At 51.7% G+C, this 9583-nt stretch overlaps 1 pseudogene; it reads right to left on the bottom strand.

Moving 5' to 3' along the window:
• Positions 1 to 5518: 5518 nt before the first annotated feature.
• On the bottom strand, positions 5519 to 8203 carry LOC132680364 (zinc finger protein 296 pseudogene; annotated as a pseudogene).
• Between the last annotated feature and the right edge of the window lie 1380 nt (positions 8204 to 9583).

Here is a 9583-nt window from a genome sequence, read left to right as displayed (position 1 = left end):
CCTGGTCTGAATAAAATCTGTCCTGGCAACTCCGACCCGTGTCCAGGGCTGTTCCAGGGCTCTGGTCTGTTGTTCCCACAACAGTTTCTCAGTGCAGCCAGCTGGCTGTACTCACAGAGCTGTCTCTTCAGGTCCCCTCCCCCAGAAGCGTCTACACCTTTTTCCACCTTTGCCCACAGACTTCCTGTGCAGGAGGTCCTTCTGCGTACTGTTCTCAGCGTTTTTCCCCTTCTGAGGGCATTTCCCCTGCATTTTGGAGAGCCCCGAGGGCCCGGGCCGTCCCAGCCCCCAGACCCCCTCCAGCCCCTTGTACTTAACCTGCAAGTCGCAGCCTGTATGGGCCCCTGCCGGTCCTGCATTCACGTTTAGTCCCCAGTCCTCCGGACCACCTTCGCCAGGTGACTAACTTTCAGCAGTCTGTGCAGGCCGAGCTCTTAGGACTTCTGGAAGCCCTCGCCTTCCCCTCCACCTGCTCTCACACAGCTGCAACCCCGACGTCTCTGCCCCCATCAGCGGCTTTGCTCCAGCCTCCCGCATTCTGGGATACTTGGTCACCAGGCTGTGTTAAATATGTCATCTGTGGATTCTTTTCTTTTGCTCCCCTACTTTTTCTGTGCATGGTTTTAAGAGGAGTTGGGGATGCTAAGAAATGACACTGTCACTGTCTCCACGGGCTTTGGCTGCACCTTTTAGACAGGACATGTACTGCCCACAGAGCCAGGCAGGGTCCCCACCAGGCGGCTTCTCTTCCTTACTCATGACATATCACCTCTGGCCCCAGAAGTCTATTTCCACACAGCCTGTATTTGTTCTGGCTCTATTTCTAATACTCAGCCTCTGTCTCAGTGTGTTGCCTCAGAACCTTTCCGCTTAAATTTTTCTTTGTTTTTTTAATATTTTAGATTTTTTTCTTTATAATACCTAAGAAATCTTTCCTCTCTCTGTGTCTTGTCTTGTCTTTCTTTCTTTCTTTCCTTCTTTCTTTCTTTCTTTCTTTCTTTTCTTTCCTTCTTTCTTTCTTTTCTTTCCTTCTTCTTTCTTTCTTTTCTTTCTTCCTTCTTTCTTTCTTCTTTCTTTCTTTCTTTCTTTCTTTCTTTCTTTCTTTTCCTTCCTTCTTCTTTCTTTTTCTTTCTTTCTTTCTTTCTTTCTTTCTTTCTTTCTTTCTTTCTTTTCTTTCCTTCTTTCTTTTTCTTTCTTTCTTTTCTTTCTTCCTTCTTTCTTCTTTCTTTCTTTCTTTTTCTTTCTTTTTTCTTTCTTTCTCATATCTCATTTTGTCTTTTTCTATACTATTTGCTTTGCTTTGTATTAAAAAAGGTGAGATTCAATCTCTCCCTCAGGCACTTTCCAGGTACCTTCTTGAATACGCTAAACCTCAGTTTCCTCATCCGTGAAGTGGAAATGATATAAACACATCAAAGACTTTGAGAAGACTAAGCCTATGGTAGGTCCTCATCAGTGCCCAGCAGCCTCTCTGACTGGACTGAGCACTGACAGTCAAGGACATTTCCAAGTGTCCTGTCGCATTTATCAAACAACTTTATGGGTTTTTTTTTTAATTTTTTAATGTTTTTTAATTTATTTTTGAGACAGAGAGAGACAGAGCATGAGTGGGGGAGGGGCAGAGAGAGAAGGAGACACAGAATCTGAAGCAGGACCCAGCCTCCGCAAGGTCAGCACAGAGCCCGATGCGGGGCTCGAACTCACAAACCATGAGATCATGACCTGAGCTGATGTCAGCCGCTTAACCGACTGAGCCACCCAGGTGCCCCTTGTTTTGTTTTTAAAAACAGATGTGTATTCAGAGTGTTTTAAAATTCCTCTTTGAAGAAAGATCCCCTGTTGGGAAGAAAAAGAAGAAGAAAGGAAAAGGAATCCAGGAATCCAGATGGTTTTTCTTCTGCCTCCCCGGCCCGTCAGTCACTGCTTTTTCCCTGGGTCAGGGCTCCTCAGAGGAAAAGAAAAAGAAAAAGGCTTTCTGCCCACGATTCACATTAACCCCTCTTATGACCGTATTTTTTCCTTCTGAATTGATATCTCCCTGTGCCACATTTTTTAGTCTTTTAAAAAACTGCCAGAAATGATTAGACAGGAGAACAAAAGGATTGGGGACTCTGAAAGGTAAAGACTCCACACGTTTGAATTCAATCACCTCTTTTATTATGCAAATATGGCCCCCTTTGATTCTGCCTTCCGTGTGTGGTTCAGTGGAGACTCCCAGGATAAATGGGGCACAGATGCAGAAATGAAGGTTCCACATTTCGCAAGCCCCCTTTCCTTAGAAATCGCCTCCCCACAGCCCCCAACTGTTTCCTTAAAATGTGGTCCATATTCCTGGGGAGTGGGGTGGGGGTTATAAATTTTGAACTATTGTCCCTGGCTAAGAACAAAACCCAAACTCCCATTTGCTGGTGGCCTAGAGCTGCTGCCTCCGCCGTCCAGGTGCAGATCTGGGTGGTGTTTCCTGCCTGGGACAGGACATCATGGCTTTTACACTTCTGCTGAGCGCTTCCTGTTTGCCAGGCAGGGCGCCAAGTACTTTCCGTCTGCCCGTTGTCTCCGTTCACCCCCCACCGCTGCCTGAGGTGAGAGCTCGCTCCGATGATCTCATGTCGCGGATGAAGAACCCAGGACTTACTCAGGTGGAGTCACTCTGGGATGGAAGCCCAGAAGCAGGTTCAAAGATCTGGCACTGCGACACAAGGTGCACAGGGACCGGGTGCCCAAGCCTGGGGTTCTGTGTCATTCTGGACACTGAGTTTGTAGAAACACAGCCAAACGAGAAAACTGGCACCATGTGCTCAGAAGGAGCGAATGAATGAGTGAATAAGTGAGCGAATGAATGGAGACCGATCTAAGAACACTGCAGGACGGAACTGCAGAAAGGACAGGGACCGTGGAGCCCGGCCTTTGGGTTTCAGTCCCAGCCATGCCGGTGGTTTGCAGGGTGGTTTTGTGCAATTATCTACCTGTCTGGGTCTCATTTTGCTCATCCGTCAAATGGTGCCAGAAGCAGCTTTATCTCAAGGCTGTGGGGAGGATAAAAAATGTTAAATCCACAGGGAAGCTCCTTGTTAACAGCATCCTATAGAGGGAGACCTATAATTTATTGTCAAAACCAGATGTTACGTGTTGATTTGTTATGATTCCAGATCCACTTGTTCATGGCTTAAGTGGAGTTGTTTTGTTCGGGGGGTGAATTTGTTTACCCTGGGGAAGCGGCGTCATCAAAACGGTTGTGCCACTGAGCGTTTATCCGTAGGAACATACGGGGTTGACATTAGGACTAACGGACAGTGAAACCTTAAGTACCGGGAATCTGTGAGGACGTACTGAGAGCCATCAAGTCCGGGCAAAGCTACTCTTTGCTGATCTAAATAGCTCTTCGAAGACCTTGGGACATCAGTTCCTGCCATGGCAAGGCCACTCTTTGCCAGTGGTGGTGAAAACCATACAGTGGCCCCCGTGAAGGAGATCATCTTGCTTGCCAACACTGGGGTCTTTGTTCCACTAAAGCCTTGTGCCCCAGCAACAGCCGGCTTTCAATTCACGCTGGCAGCTGGACGTCAGCTGTTGGTTGGCTAAGACAGCTCTTCCAAGAACTACGTCTTAGAAAGCTATACCTTGACCACACCTGGGCTTTCTTTCTTTCATCTCCCCTTTGCCTGGGAAAATGGTGTAATTAACCTATCAGGGGAATATGGTATTTCTCCATTGGTTTATTAAGAGACATTATCCCTCATGCTATTGATTGTGAAATAGTATCATACATTATAATTCCCACAGTGAACCCATGTTAAGTAAATTATTGGCAAAGACGCTCTCAGTCTCTGAGCATGATTTGGACAAAATACCAGGGAGACTGGGACCGGGAGGGGGTGTTATGCAAAATGACACCTCGTCAACCCAAATGAGGGGTCACCCTCCTTCCCAGTGTGCAAACTGTGACTTCGGCTTCCTCAAGAACAGAAGAGCAATGCTTCAGGAGAAGGAGCCTGGAAGTGTTTCATCAGGTCACTAACTTAGCCTTCTTGGCACCTGACTTTGAGTACCCGGCTCTGTCTCATCCGCTCACCGGTCTCAGGGGGCACTTCATAAAATCATACTGTTTTAGGTGTGTGTGTGTGTGTGTGTGTGTGTGTGTGTGTGTGTGTGTTTTGCATGCTGTTTCAGTGCAATTGAGCAGAGATCGAGATGATGGACGCCAGGAGTCTTATTGTGTGTTGGAGTCCCATTTCTGCCTCTTACAGGCTGTGTGATCTTGGGTACGATACGTAACCTCTCTATGCCTCAGTTTTGTTCCCTGCAAAATGGGGATGTTAATCCCCACGCTTATGAGTTGTGTGAGGATTGGGTGCTGAGCACAGCCCCCTAGCACCCAGAAGCCCTTGATAACTGGCAGTTCCCCTCCTTCCCTTTGCGTGAACCAGGGGGCCGGTGTGAGTGCTGGAAATTGACAGTGAAATTGGATTGCGTGGCTGTGTGAGAATATGTGACCAGGACAGAAGCAACGGGCACTCTGCTCCACATGCCCATGGCCCCCCCAGGGGGAGCCCACTCAGAACAATACCTTGCACTGGCCTTTCTGCCTTCACTTTCCCCAGTCTCCACTGTACCTCCTGGCCTCACCTATAAATAAACCACCACCCTAAGACTTGTTCTTTAAAGAACCCAAAGCGAGAAGGTAGCTGGTACCTGTTATAGTCTGCATGCTTATGGGCCCTCCAAATTCATACGTTGAAATCCTAACTCCCAAGGTGATGGTACTAGGAGGCGGGGCCTTTGGGAAGTGATTCTGTCCTAAGAGTGCAGCCCTCATGATCGGGATAATGTCCCTCATGAAGGAGACTTCAGAGAGAGTCCCTTGCCCCTTCCACTGTGTGTGGATACGATGTGAGGATGGCTACGAAGGACAAAGCACGCTCTCTCTAGACACCAAAGCTACCCGCACCTTGATCTTGGGGTCCAGAACAATGAGAAATAAATTTCTATTGTTTATAAGCCACCCAGTCGACAATATTGTTATAACGGCTCCAACAGACTGAGACAATAGCTAACATACACTAAGTGCTGGCTGTGTGCCCAGCGCTGTGCTGAGCACTTTGCAGGCACCCTTTTGTGCAATCCTTGTAAAAATGTTACGAGATAAGTATTATTATTACGCCCCTTTTACAGATGAGAAAACTGAGGCGCAAAGAGGTGAGTGATTTCCCCAGGTTCTTACGGTGACTTAGTAATTTTCCAAGACAACGTACCTGGGCCAGAAGCCAGGTTTGCACTGGTTGATTTAGAGGGGCGGAAAAAATGTTTCCCTCTTCCCTTCTAGGTTCTTTGGCTGATCTAATAATTAAATTGACATAAGACAGATTAACGGGAGAAAAGCAAATTTAATGTGTACATACAGGAGCCCCATAAAAATGTGAGACCCAGAGGCAATCAGGCAACGGAGGCTTATATACCTTGTGCGTGTGTGTGTGTGTGTGTGTGTGTGTGTGTGACAGGGTGGGAGGATTTGCTGGCAGCAGAGGAAGGACAAGGAGGTCGACAGAAGTGGTACAAGGTACCAAGGGCAGCAGAGAGGGCATTCCTGCGGCTCAGGCCTCCCCACCCATCTGGGGGTGCTTCTGCCACAGCTGTTTGTCCAAGGTGGCACCCAGGCCAAAAGACATGCCGCGGTGGCGACACTCAGAGCAGGAGCTGCCCAGCCCCAGACTGTGCATGCGGTGGTGGTATAGAGCTCACTGCTCCGGGCGCAGGCGTAGGATCAGAGCTCGCGTGTGCGAGCACCAGCACACTGTCAGGTTGCTGCTGTTGGTAAAATGCTTCCCATACAACTCACAGACGCCCCCAGGCCTGCAGCTCTTGCCCCCTGGCTCTGGCATCTTCTTGGGGGGGACATCTGGCTCTTTGCAGGTTCATTTCTCTGTTCCACGGTGGTAGTTCCCCAGTTGGTCCCCCTGGGGCCTACCTGAGCCCCACCATCAGGAGGAGCCCCAGGTTCCTGGACCCCCGCTGTGATCGAGGCTCCAGTGCCTCCCCCCACCCCCACCTGCTGCATGGGAGTGTGCTGGCTTCAGAGGGGCAGTGGCAGAGGCCTGTTCCAAGGTGGCCCTGCAGGGCTCTGAGTCTGCAGCTGCCCGTGGGTCTTGGGCAGTTGAGCTTGGTGCTTCTTGGTACAAATATGGGGACATCGATCACAGGTGTAGGGCCACTCGTAGGGCCTGTATGCAATCACATGTGCACTTGAAGGAGCTGAGCGTCTTTGCATAGACGGGGCAGGTGGGGTTCTGCTCACTCGGGGGCCTGTGACCTCAGCTTCTGACTTCACCTTTGCCGAGACAGTGGCGGCCACCTCTGCCAGGCCCGGCAGCCGGGCCTCAGGGGCCTCAGGTCCTGTCTGGTGGAAGAACAATCCTTGGTCCCACAGGGCACGTGCAACAGCTTCCAGGCCCCTGTGAACTGTCTCTGGCAGCTGAGGCAGCTCAAGGCTTTGGGGTTTTTGCATTCTAAGTCCTGGCAGGGGTCGGACGTCTACGAAGCTGACAGTCCGGCTTCTTGTGTTCCGTGAAAGCAGTGATGGTCTCCAAAGGAAAGGCCAACAGGCGGCGGCTGAGGTCAACAGATCTAGGTGTTTGTCAGTCCAGGGCTGGTGGTGGCGAGGGCGGTGGATCAGTGGCATCGACAGCACCCGCTCATTCTGCGCGCTGAGGTCACCTATGCACCCAATGGAGTGGCAGGGTTCGCTCCGGGACCGTCCTGGTGCAGGCACTTCCTTTGGGCAGAAGCCTCCAGCCCTGGCGCCTGTAGGGGAGGCGCATCTGGCCTGGGCTTCACTGGATGACAAGGCCCGGCCTTTGCATCTCAACGTCTGTGCTGGAGGCTGGCGGCTGGGGCCCGGTCTTCTTGGCAGGGCGTGCAACTGGCCTTGTGGCGGGAGGGACATAGGGAGAGGGCCAGGCGGGCTGGCCGCTGGAGGTGTCCTGGGCCAGGTGCCCTCAGACCGAGGGGTTCAGGTGAGTTAGCAGCTTGGGGCTTCCAAGGGGAGAAGAACAACTCACAGGGAGATAAGCGCAGATGTATGGTAATCAAACGTTTGCCCTGCCATACAGATAAGTCTTTCAGATAAAAAGGTTTCTTTGGCAATAACTCTCCTTCTGACACAGGACCTTTATCTAAATTCTTTCAGGCACTAGGGAGAGGTAAAAGTTTCCCTGAGTCGGGTGGGTCCTGATTGCCTTCGGCTCAAAATAATCCCTGTGTCAAAGTGGCACATTTCAGGGTGGCCTGCTCTGCTCCCTTTCGATTCTGTTCCGCTATGTCTGTTTCATTCGTTTGATGTGAGCAATCCCTGCAGGGAGTTTGAAGGATTCCTCCTTGCGGGCGGTAGCGGGCGGATATCTAGGAGGATATCTAGGCGACACAGATGTATGGGTCAGGCATTACGGATGGAATGAGGATTCCGACCAGTAGAAGAGTTTAGCGGAGACTTAGCGGGAGGCTGTCAATGTGTTCTGATGGTACTACTCGAGGGGTACAGGAGTTGGTTCCCCACCAGAGGCGTTCTCAGTCCTCTTGACTCATGGTGAGGGGCTGGTCCTCCCTGGGGCAGGGAACTCTGTGCTTCTGTGGTGAGGCAGGCGCCGTGCGGGGAACCCCCCCCCCCCCATGTCATTCACTGGGTGCATTTCTGGTGCGAGGGGTCAACAGACCTCGGCCTTCCTCGAACCTGCAGCCTCCAACCAGCTCAGGTCTTTTGGCTTGTGAGGCCCTGCCGAAGCTGGGGAAGCTGAGCCTTGCTCATGCTCCACACGCACGGGGTGCCTTCCTTCTGACTCAAGTCAGACTCAAGTCTCCGTGGGGGCCATTCTGACACAGGCACGCTGAGGAGAAGCCTTTAATTTTAGCTCCTGCTGATGAATGTCTGACCCGAGTCCCAGGAAACTTCATTCCAAAATTAGATTCCAAGAACTGAAGTGTGGTGTTTTCAGTTTGGAGGAAATGAAAGTCTAGAAAACCTGAGGCTGGGAGGCCATAGAAATGAAACTGCCCAGTCGCGGCCCAGGGACCTGCCCTCCAGAGGCGCAGACTCAAACACCCGGCCTGGCTTCGTACTGGCTGAAGGCCTCCGGGCCAGCTGTATAATCTCTCTGCTCCTCAGTTTCCTCACCCAGAGAATGGGGATCATATCAGCCCCTGCTTCATACATTGCCGTGGGTACTAAACGGCAACGCGCACAGATCACTTAGCACGGTGCCTGGGGCATAATAAATGCTCAATAATCATAGCAGAGCAGAGGGCTCAGGGGGCATAAGGCCCATGAAAGATGAGGGCAAGGGGACGACTCAGGGAGACCCTCAGACGGTGGTACAGCTCTGACATTTGGCCAGGGCAGCATGCAGTTGTAGAGCAAAGATTGTTCTTAGAAGACTCGCACTGGACAGAAATGGCCGGGCCCAAGTGCCCCTGCCACGCCCAGCCACTGGCGGGTACTTCCCAGAAAGAGCGTGGCCTCAGCTAGAGCTGGTCCTGAGCGCTGTCTCCCAGCAAGAGGCTGGCGGCCAGACGCACGTCTTGGAACTAAAAGGCAACTTTCCTGAAGGAAAATGGGAGCATCTCTCTTGCTGCCACTGGCAATCTCCTCATAAACACAACCGGCTCCTCACTGAGCTCTGGTGTGCAGGCTCCTGAGAAAGACTGTCATTCTTCGGGCCTCTCTCCAGCTTTTGGAAACCACTCCCCCTTCCATGGGGACTGACTTCTCCTCAGGACCCACCTTCCTTCCCCACCGCAGTGGCTTTCCTCAAGTCCTATCCTGTTTAGCACCAAGGCTCGGAGAGCCTGGGGACTAGGGGACAGCCAGGGGTGGTCTTGGGGCTCCAGCTCCCCTAGTGCAGGCCCAAGTGTGGGTGTCATCCACATCTGCTGCCTTTTTTTTTTAATTTTTTTTTTTAATGTTTATTTATTTTTGAGACAGAGAGAGACAGAGCATGAACAGGGGAGGGTCAGAGGGAGAGGGAGACACAGAATCCGAAGCAGGCTCCAGGCTCCGAGATGTCAGCACAGAGCCCGACGCAGGGCTCGAACTCACGGACCGTGAGATCATGACCTGAGCCGAAGTCAGACGCTTAACCGACTGAGCCAGCCAGGCTCCCCCACATCTGCTCCCTTTGACATCTCCCCACCTATGGGTGGACACACCCATCTATGATCTCGCGGGTCCAGCAGCTAAGTGGGGATCCAGCTTTGTCTCCTCTGCCACTGCTCCCATCGAGGGGCAGGGGCCAAGCCTCCTCCCCAGCTGACGCTACTCTTGGCCAGGTGACCTGCTTTGATCAATGGGATACCAGTAAACACTGGGTAAACAGAGGCTTCGTAAGTGCTTGGGGGACTGGGACCTTTTCCTCTTGGAGCGCCGTCCTGAGGCCCATGCAAGGAAGCCGGTCTAGCCTATTGGAAGATGAGAGGCCGTAAGGGGGGCACCAAGGTGTTCCAGCCATCAGCCAGCCTAAACTACCAGGCAGGGGTCATCTTAGACCTTCCGGCAACCAACGCAGCTACATGAGGGAGGCCAGGTGAACCAGCCGAA

Source organism: Panthera onca, chromosome A1 (assembly GCF_046562875.1).
Source record: "Panthera onca isolate mPanOnc1 chromosome A1, mPanOnc1 haplotype 2, whole genome shotgun sequence".
In the NCBI taxonomy this organism is placed as follows: Eukaryota; Metazoa; Chordata; class Mammalia; order Carnivora; family Felidae; genus Panthera; species Panthera onca.
This window is presented reverse-complemented; position numbering and strand designations above follow the sequence as displayed.